At 41.2% G+C, this 11187-nt stretch overlaps 1 long non-coding RNA gene across 1 annotated transcript; it reads right to left on the reverse strand.

Annotated features, from left to right (window-relative positions):
• Positions 1–766: 766 nt before the first annotated feature.
• Positions 767–10960, reverse strand: LOC102374556. Its single transcript, XR_323521.1, has 4 exons — positions 10847–10960; positions 9102–9216; positions 5129–5214; positions 767–1479 (listed from the first exon to the last, which is right to left on the reverse strand). It is a non-coding gene; the product is annotated as an uncharacterized LOC102374556 (long non-coding RNA).
• Positions 10961–11187: the final 227 nt, after the last annotated feature.

Here is an 11187-nt window from a genome sequence, read left to right on the forward strand (position 1 = left end):
AACAGATCAGCCCCATCAGTGTAGAAATGTCTAGTCTGTGGATCCAGATGGAACTTAGGGGTAAACAGAGTATTTGGCTTTATTCTCAAATAAAGCTGAGATCCTTGGCTTTATTAAGAGCAAAATGCACTTAAGCATACCCAGAAGCAAAACTTGAAGCACCTATAGTGTCAAAACGGTAGGTGCCTGGGGATTTTAACTAAGCCCAGGGTAAGGTTGCAGCTGAGCTGGAGTTTTGAGGATCTAAATTCTTATGTCTGTCACCTAAATCCTTCCTAAGTCCTACTTTAGTCACATAAATGCATTTGGAAATCTGTGCCTTCATGCCTTTAAACTTTGTACCCTTAATACCGGCATATGAGAGACAGCAACAGAAAGAAATCTTGGTCAAACAATCTATAAAGCACAATTTAGCATGTACACTATGCTTTCATTTTAGTCTATAGCACAGACCTGCCCACTGCTTCTAATTTATGTTTGCCTGCAAGTCCATTAACACTGTATTATGTTCAACACCTGCAGAAAACTTTATTCTTAAACTTAAATGTAGTTTTTCATTGTACTTTAATTTGCACTTCCACAGCTCTCTTTGTCTGAAGATCTAAAAGCTTGCTGTGGTGCTAACCTAATGCTGCTTGTTCGTTAGTGCATCACCTTGTACTTTAAAGCACTATGGAAAATAAAGCAGGACAAAGAGATCAGGATGTCTGCTAGAGAACTAACTGGTTTTGTCTAAAAATTTCTTGGTGAACAAACCAAACCCTCTCAAAAAGTTTTTATTCCTTGACAAGTGGTTGGGTATGTGGGTGCACTCAACACACAGGTCACCACATCAATTCTATTACACAATGCTGCTACACACTGTAGTGTCACTCGTGTGGTTCTTCATATTAAGGTTGCCAGCTAAAACGAGTTATTATCAGTACAGTAAAGCAAGCATTGGGGCAAAAATTGCTGAGAATCTGAAGCAGAGTCATCAAAAATATGTTGTGATGTTGGAACTATTCCTTTCTCCCTGCTTTATTTATTTATTTTCATTATTATTTCTGAAGTCCCTATTCTCTTGGTGAAAGAAGGATTCTCTGATCTCACAATGATTAATGTCCCTCTTCTTGAAGTATGCTGCTAAGTACTATTATGTGTTCAGCCAAAAATGTGTCTGCTTGTCTGAATTTCTTCTGACACCTCTGTTGTGCCACTACTCCTTTCCTGTAAGTAGTTCACATACTGGGAAATGAGTGGGTAGGAAAAGCACTGAAATGAAAGATAAACCTAAGTGAGAATCTCTGCTGAATTGAAGACTTTGCTTCAGACAGTGCTTCTCTCCTGTAGAACCATGTCAGCAATTCAACTTGAACAGATGATTGCCACATTCCTATTAGCATGGGGGGGTTGTGGGGTAGAAAGGGAATTGCTGCTTTCCCAGATGCTTTAATCTCCATGTGATGTCATTCTTCATATCCCAGTCATGCTTCAAAGCTGCCAGAGAAATGAAATAGAGCTCTGAGTCCCAATTTTAAGATTACAGTGACTTTAGAATACAGATTTAGATTTTTGATGGAGGTTGGTGACAAGGAGACATTTAAACGAGAAACAAAGGTTTAGAGAATTAAAATGGAATAGGTTATTTTATTTTCCCTCATATTTGAGCTGCCACATTGAGAGTGCTAATATGGATCCATTCCCAGTGGCTAAGCCTAGGATCTATACCTGACAAAGTTTTGGTGATGCTGGGTAAATCTCAGACCATTCAGAGTTTGAGGTCAGCCTGGCATCTGGTACTTACACAAACTATCTTAATCTCTTAAATATGCTAAACTGAAATTGCATGGGAAATGGATATTTTGGTGAGATTGCTAATAGTGAATGCTACAGTCTGGCTAAGATTCCTTTTCTGCTTCACCAGCAGTCAACTGTAAGTGGATTCTCCATGTTTGCAAGCCCCATTGGGTCTAGGCAGTGACTAATAATTGTTTCTCATTCTGGATTTCTCAGGCACAATCCCAGGTACAGATGCTGTGTCTGATACTCTACTTGGGTGATGGGCACCACAGCCCCCTCCTCCTCAAGCCCTTATATGCATGCATTCCCAGAGTCCAGTTAGCAATGGGACCTTAGGTTTTTATTAGAACTTAGGAAAATGTGGCACAAAGACAAAGAATAGGGGCCTAGTGAAGGAATTTCCTAACCATAGACATTTGGTCCTAGATCCTCAAACATATTTAGCTGTCTAGCTCCCAAAGTGGAACTTCACTCCATTGAAATCAATGGATGTTAGGCATCTAAATAAAAAGCTTGTTACCAAAATACCTTTTGAGGACTGGGCCTGTACTTTGAATAAAACACAAGAGTTATTTATCTTTGAAAATCAGTAACATCCTGAAGATGTCCCTCAGTCTGTTCTCAACCACCCTGTGAGTCCTGAGATAGAAAGAAGAGCTACCTTAATAGCCTTTCTGCCTTCTCTCTGTAACTTTTTTACCCAAGTGCTTTGGCTACAGAATTCCAGGATCCAACCCCAGCAGCACCACCTCTAGCTCTCTAGTGAAAAACTCAGAGTCAACAGCCCTACCAACCGAAAGTCCATTGTCACAGTGTTTCACACCTGCTCATTGTCTGGCTCACTCTGAGGTGTCCTACATGACAGCATGAGTAAAATAGACTGGAATTTATTATACAAAATGAAGTTGACAATAAAAATGACATTCACAAAGACAATTAGATTTCATGATTGGACACATAGGGTGCATCTAGGCGAGCGCGGTCGTGTGGTACGTGGAACCGCGAACACCTTTGCAGCGCCACATACTGCACAATCTGGTGTTCTTCACGCTACAAGGTCACACTGCCCAAGCACGAGCTGCTCTTGGTTGTTTTGTTTTTTTTTCCGTGGGTTTTTTGACTGTTGGATAGTTCCTGGGTATCCAGGGGTCAAAAAACCCCACAGAAATAAAAAAAAACAGAGTAGCACACAGTTGAGCAGTGTGCACTGCTGAAAAGCGGAGCCAGGCCATCTGGAGCTGCACTGTGGCTGCCAGCCAGGCTCCGCCTGGCAGCATCACTGTAACTGCAGGCCCGGGAGACCCCCAGGTAAGGCTGCTGGAGCCAACCCAGTGCTAGCCCCAGCCTCCCCTACTGCCCCCAAGGTAATTTACCATGCGCCAAAGCACGTGTAGCACGGGCATTCTCCAAGGACAAGTAGTTGCAATGCAAGGTGCACTGCTGCTAGTTGTCCCCAGGGAGCCAAACATCCACACACACCTGGACGTGCCCATATTGGCTACTTCTCTTTTGGCTAAAAATGTTACTTCCACAATAGGTAGGAATCTTTAGATAACCCAGGTGCTGGGACCCAGCTACTATACAGTATTCAACATCAACACCAGGGGTGCCTGTACACATGCATCAAGGCTGCTCTGATGCGTTGTAATTACAGCATGTCAGAGTAGACTCGATTAATCAAGTCTGCTGGAGTGCAGTAATTACCACGCTCCAGCAGACTCCAGCATTGTGTGTATTAACATCTCCATGCTGAAAAATGGTAGCGGGGATGCTTTAACTAAAGCTCATTCAATGAGCTTGAGTTAAAGAACCTGTGCCACCATTTTTCAGCAGAGGGATGCAGATGCATGTGACGCTCTGGGTGCTTTAATTACAGCAGCATAAGCACTGTATAGCAAAAGAATGGCAAATTGTACACAAGTGCAAAAATACTACATATGTAGGTGGAAAATTGTCATCTGTGCACATAAACAAGTTGATATCCTTACTATGCAAAACATATGTTTAATGGTATTAATATTCATTATTTACTACAGTTGCTGTTAGAATTTAATTTGGGATCTTGATATGTACTGTGGTAGGGGTAGGGGAAGTTCCAGAGTGGGCAGCAGCTGGCTGTATAAGAGATGCTACTACCAGACAAAGAAAGGAAAAGAGGGGAAAGGGACTTATAGAAATTGATTAGGGTTTCATTTGGCATATGGATTAAGCTAGCATTTGTGTGAAATCTTACTTTGCTTGAGCCAGAGTTCTAAACAGAAATAAAATGGAGCTGTCTGTATTATATTGTAGTGACTCCGCAGAACTCCCTTTGGAAGTGTTCATAAATACTATAAAAACTTTAATAACTGTAAATCTTTCATGATGCATCTGGAAAATGCCTGTGATATTTTTTGTATCCTTTTATACCATTATTCATATGACTCCATTATTAGATAAGGGAATATGTTTGCATTCAGCAACATTGCATTCAGCTCATGGAATCTTACACTCTGAAAGAAACTGTTTACCACCAATCAAAAATACATTTTTAACTGAAGCAGTTACCCTAAGAGCTTTCTGCATTTTTCTGTTTTCCCTTTTTTCCCCCCTCAGAAAAGTTTTTCTGATTCTTTTTGTTCCTTTTGTTTTTCTTGGGGGCAGAGTTTCCAATTATTATCTGGGTTGCTTGTGGTAAGGTTGCTATCAAGCTAATAGTTTGTTTGCAAGAGTTTCCTGAAAGATTATCAAAGCAAAACCAAACTGTCTGGAGGATGATGCTGGGTTTTTTGAAGGGCTTTGGGGGGTGGGTTTGGGGGGGTGGTACTTTCACACTATCATTCTTTGATAGTCACTTCCTCATTTTCCATTAATGCCAAGTGAATTATCAGGAATAGAACAGGAGATGACATTATGATTTTTTTTATATCACCTCTTAGCTGTAAATGAAAATTTGATCTCACAAGCTGAAATCAGCATTTAAGTACCCCCCCCCAAATTCTATGAGTCATGTTATTCTGAACTAAACATTTTAATTAGTTACTACATAATTTAATTATTACTACTGTTGCTGTGAATCTAATGGTTGTTCCACATATGACATGCCTGACAGATATCCACAAACTCAGTGACCTGAAAAATTTGTCATCTAAGCATTCATACCCTCTCCTGTTCTGCCCATTGATATATACATTATTAATAACAGCCTATCACACACCATGCACCATAACTTTAACTCTGCCTCCCACAACCTGCCTTTTTCTCATAGCTTTACAATAAACAACCTCCTCCCCAAATTGTTGGGTCTGGGTGTGAGATACAGGAATACAGACAGCTCTAAAAAGGCACAGAGTTTGACCCAATTTACCTTTTGATGTCCGTTGTCATAAAATAGTAAATAAATCTAATCCATTGGACCAGACATCTTCCGTTTCATTGGTTTTGTTTGTTTTCCTATGTGAACCAAGCAAGATACATTGCAAAAATCACCAAACCTGTGGAACTGGGGTGTTAAGGGTGAGCAAATGAAAGAACAGTGAGACAGACAGTATTTCTTTTCAGGGGTAAAAGAAAAAATAAATTAGGCTGAGGAAACATCTTCAGAATTGGTGTGGCGCCTGGCTTGGTGTGGTGCCGCAGCAGCATGTTGCATTGCCATCTGGGAGAGTTCAAATAGTATTTAAATCCCAGGCCCTCCAGGCTGCGGGAGGCTAGCTGGGAGAATTATACATTTTGTTTCTTGGGAGGCAAAGGAGGTGCCGGTTGGCTGATGCTGTAAGCATTCCCTGCTGGTTGATCAGCATCTGACAGAAAAGTTTTCTTAACCTCTAGCTAAAGATAAGACCAAAATAACAGACTGTGTGGGGAACAGAAAGAACGAGTTGTGCTACAATAAAAACCTAGCAGTGGAAGTTTATTCCAGCCAGATAGAGGAAGACCCAAAGGCAAAAGGACAGATTTTTAAAGGAACGTAGATATTGCTCTGCTCAGCACTCCAATGGCCAGATTTTAAAGGTATATATATACTAACTGCTGCTTGTTCAGTGGGTTTAAGTACTGGAACACTTTTAAAAATCTGGCCCTAACTGATTTAGTGTCATTTTCACAAGTGAGTTAAAAAGTGAGAAGGTCGGGTCTATTATATGAGGGTGTTTCAGAAATTAATGGCAAAATGAGCGCCCACATCATAGGTCTGAGTCAAAGTGGGAAGCTAGACACCAGTGGGGACACTGTCAAACAAACACATTAATCGTTTATGACTACGTAGAGAGGTGATGTGTTCCACTAAATGATCAATGCACACGAAATAGTTTTATTTTGAAGTTGCCATTAGTTTCTGAAACACTCGTGTAAATCTGTGTTAGTATTGATCTGTCAGTCAGGGGATGAGTAGATGAAATATTACTGACATAGGCATGCTAGCAAACATACCTAATGCAGACAAGGGTACTAGGAAAACTACATTTTCCCAGTCTAGATCATTTCCCTTGGAAAGGCTGGAATAAGCGATCCCAGCAAATGTGCAGTTTTATGAAATAAGCTGTGTCTAAGCTAGAACTGTGCCATTTCAGTAACTCAGAAAAGCTATATAAGCATCATTTCCCTGGCCTAAGTCCCACAGACTTTCAATAGGACTTAGAGTCCAAGTTATTTAAAAAAAAGAGAATACTTACTAGAAGCCAGATTTCTGTAAGTATGAGCCTATACGGGGGCGGGGGGGAGGACTGGGTTATTAAAAATGGCTACATATTAATTTAATTTCCTATGAATTTAATCTAAACAAGACATCAGGTATCTAGGTGGTAGCCATATTGGTCTAGAGGAAAAGGCAATCAGGACCCGTAGTAGAGATGATATCTTTTATTACACCAGCTAGACAGTTGCAAAAAATATATATCTTTATTTGCAAGCTTTTGGGCACAAGTGCCGTTCCTCAGGCATAAGAGAATGCAAAGATTTAAAACATCCCCCAGGTAGACATGAAAATTCATATTTAACAGGAGAGCTGAATGGTGGTGTAAGTTCTCGTGGCAGAAAAAGTTCAATTTATGCAAATTAGGCTCGCATAAAAGTTGGAGCAATCTATTTACCTCAAATGTGAGCCTAATTTGCATAAATTGAACTTTTCCAGCCAGGAGAACTTATACCACCCTTCAGCTCTCCTGTTAAATATGAATTTTCATTTCTACCTGGGAGATATTTTACAATCTTTGCATTCTCTTATGCCTGAGGAAGGGTGCTTGTGCCCGAAAGCTTGCAAATAAAGAAAAAACATTTTTTGCAACTGTCTACGTCTAGTAAAAGATATCACCTCTAGCACACTGACTGCTTGTACTTATAGACCAACATGGCTACAACCTTTATCCCTAAAAAGTATTAAGTAATCCTACAATAGCATGTTCTTTACAAAACAAGTTTCTCTTACAGTCTCATTCTGAAGAATGGTTGCGGGAGAGGCGGGCAGGCTTTGCAAAAAAAAAAAAGGATCAGGCCCCTCACCATAACAATGACAGAAGTCCCTATATTGAAATGGTGGGTTTTTAATTATTACACTTAAAAACTCACGATTTCAAATTTAGGGGACTAAACACACGTCACATGTACAAGCACCCAAAGATATCACCGACAGAAATCCTTGCCTATCCTTTTATTTAAGTAATAAACAAACACTAAAATCTATTTTAAATTGCAAAATTTTAGAGCAAGAATCCTTCTGGTCTGCAGAAGTTGCTCCTATTTAATTCAAGGTAGGAGCATACAAACTAACGTCACAGGATAAAAGGGCAGGGGGATTTGCTACGTTAGATATTCCATGATTACTACCTTGTCATATTCTTTCACCTAATGAGAAATGAAAGCTAAACCATAAGAGCGGAACTGTCAATTAAAGAGGTAATTAGATAGATAGATAAATATTATTACTACCTCCATTTTACAGAAGCTGAAACAAAGTTGTAGAGGGCCTGATTTTTATGTATAAAATGGTCACCTAATCAGGAACACAGAAACTGTCATACCAGATCAGACCTTGGCACAGAAGGTAGGACAGGGTGGCACCTTGGAGATTAAACTGGTTCAGAGAGGTATGAGTTTTCATAGGCAACAACTTGTAATAATCCATCAACTGCTTATAACGCCACTGACATTGGTGACATGGGGCAAGCCCTACATAAAAGAATGAATGGACACCAATTGCACATCAATTCCAGAAACACACAAAAACGTGTAGCACAACATTTTAGCCTCTCTACATTTGATAACTCAGAGTAGTTATCCATAAACAAAACAAAACTTTAAAAACTAATCTGAATGTGAAATTGCAGAACAAGAAATCAGTCAAACTTGTTTGTAGTAACCATGGGCTCAACAGACATTATGGATTTGTATCCTATACCTGGACTAGCCTTTTATTTCAGTGTCCTTTCAGGTGTTCATTTCTTTATTCATCTCAGTTGTTCTAGTCAATGCATTTATTATCTCTTTTAGCAGTTTCCCCTTCCACTGTTACTCCCCTTCTACATAAAATATTTTCTTTCTGCCAGTCTGTTCCTACCACTTGACATATTAGGTTGTTGCCTTGTGCAAGCTCATGCCTCTGAATCAGTTAATCTCCAAAGTGCTTGGCTTGTCCTATCTTGTGCGGATTAGACCTGTGATCCATCTGGTCCAGCATCCTCCTCTGAGTGCTTCAGAGGAAAGAGCAAAAAACCTAGAGAAGGTAAATGTGGAATCTGCTGCTTATATTTGGTCGTATCCTGATCTATAATAAAAATTAGGTTAAGCCTTGAATTGTGATGCATCCTTCCCAAAAGATGCTTGTTATTCTAATTATTAAACTGAATATTCTTGATATTCATATAAATGCTCAGCTCCTTTTTTAATAATGTTCTTATCCTCCGTGACTCCATATGACAACAAGATCCACCAGTTCCCTACATGTCCTACAAAAAAATATTTTCTTATAAATTTCTTTTTAAATACATTGAATGTCCCCTTTTTTCCTGTGTTGTAAGGAAAGGAGAACAGATGTTCTGATCTACTTTCTCTAGATCATTCATTATTTAATATACTTTGAACATATCTCCTTTTCTTCATCTTTTTTTAAAGGTAAGTTCCTGAAACTGCACGTGCAAACCAGTTTCTGAAGCTGCTTGTTCAAATGATTAATTGCCACAATTTGCATCTATATTGATCTAATTTGTGTATGAACTGATAATACTTATATGCAAATCAACCATAAAATTGTGTTAAAAATATAGTCCATAAGAGCTAGGTTGTCATACCCTCAATAAAGTACTATATTGCTCCTCAAATAGCCCCACTGAAATCAAAAGGACTACCTGAGCAGCGTGACACTTGTCAACATAAATAGGGGTATAATAATATGGCCTTCTGCACAATTTTCCCAAGGCTCCTCAAGACCATACTTCAGAGGCAGTCAGACATTGTATGATTCTGAAAGTAAAAGAACAGAATAAAAAGGGGCTAGTTTCTTTTTGTTTACAGGCAAACCAGCTCTGGTGATTAATGTGGAAATCCAGATACAGTTTATTTGGTTAATTGAGTTTTCCAGCTTCAAATAACTAAGGAAAAAAAGTTTGAAATAAAGAAAAAATATGTTTGAGGAGATTTGCTTTTTCCCCAATGTTTTACACTAGTCATAGATTTGCAGTGTTCTGTCATGTGAGTGTTAAGTCAATCAGTCACCAGACATTAGCATCCTATCAAGTTTTACCTGTTATTTGGATCAGGGTTGGGTCTGAGGGCTCTTACCCGGCTGGGGTCGGGGGGAAGTGTAAGGCTCCTTCCCGGGCAGCCACACGCTGCTCAATCTGGGCACAGCTCTTCCCGCCCCTTGGGGTGGGAAGCAGTCTGCGTGCCAATCAAAACCATGCCACATGCCACCTTCAGCACGCATGCCATAAGTTGCTGACCCCCGGAGTAACCTGATCTTAAAAACCTCCAAGAATGTAGATTGCACCACCTCTCTGCTTTAACTACCCTCCTAGTGAAAAAGTTCTTCATAATATCTCACCTAAACTTCCCTTGCTGCAACTTGAGACCATTATTCCTTGTTCTGTTATCTGCTACCACTGAGATACCTGAAGGCATCTATTAAATTCCCTCTCAGTCTTCTCTCAAGTCTGCTTTTCTGAAGTCCAGGGTCCTTACTCAGCTGCTCTCCTTCCTTCCTTTCCTCAGGATCCTGAACTCAATAGTTTCATGGTCACTTATGCCCATGTTGCAATCCAATACTATATTCCCCACCAATTTTTCCCTGTTTGTGAGAAGCAGGTCAAGAGGAACACAGCCCCTAGATAGCCTCTCCAACACTTGTACCAGGAAGTTGTCCCCAACACTCTCCAAAAACTTCCTGGAGATTTTGGAGGAGCATAGCCAGTGGCCTTGGTTTTAGGTTCAGCCCAGAGAGGGTTTGGGTGCTTACTAGAGGATGCACATACTTTGATTTAGTTGCACCTGGGTTTAGCCTGGAGCCCTGCTGAGGCAAGCTCAAGGCCCATTTTAGAGAGCTGGGCCAGAGGGCCCATAGGCCCAGAGGGGGATGAACTGAACTGGGGTCCCCATGCCCAGAGGGGGCAGCTGAGAGCTGGACTGAGGGGTCCAAGAGCCCAGAGAAGGGGCTACATGTGGGGACTGGGATCTCAGAGCTCAGAGAGAAGCTGCGTAAGGAACTAGGAGGTCTGAGGGCCCAGACAGGGGCTGAGAGTATGAAGTGAGAACATGAAGGACTGATGACCCCCACAAAGCTTGGGGCATGATGTAGGGGAGCAATGGACCCACACAATTTGCCCTTAAGGCTACAAGTGCCCTGCAGGGATATGGACAGTCCAAGAAGGGCCGATAGGACTTGTGGGCTAGGTTAAGACCAACAGAGTCCAGGATGAACCCGATGCAAACTGACCTGGGCCCAGACTGGCTCCGCGCTTGTTAGGGCTTTTGTCAGACACAGGCAGCAACACCCAGCTCCCAGCGCTCCCAGCTACTCAGAGCACGTGCCCAAACACACAGTCCACCAAACAAACACTCAGCAAGCCAAACACACAAGCAGCCCTGGCCTACTTACTTTTCCCATAGCAGGATCTGGAGCCTCGTGCCTGGCTTCTCTTCCTCTTCCCTGTCCCCCTCTTTCTCCCAGTGAACTGCTTGCAATCTGCCCTGTTTGCTCCCTCTGTTCACTGGTTCCCATCAGACAAGCTTTTGAGCAGGAGCACACAGTTCTCTTCTTCAGGTGAAGGTGACCTTGTCTAACGTCTCTCCTAACTATACAATTGGTCCAATAAAAGGCATTGTAACATTGTTATATTAAGAAGGGAAAACACTCTGGAAAGAGCAGAGTCAGCAGGCAGGGAGGCACCTAACCATTAAGATAAATCCAGGGCCAGAGATGGGGCAGGCTGTTTCACC

Source organism: Alligator sinensis, unplaced genomic scaffold, assembly GCF_000455745.1.
Source record: "Alligator sinensis unplaced genomic scaffold, ASM45574v1 scaffold122_2, whole genome shotgun sequence".
Lineage (NCBI taxonomy): Eukaryota > Metazoa > Chordata > Crocodylia > Alligatoridae > Alligator > Alligator sinensis.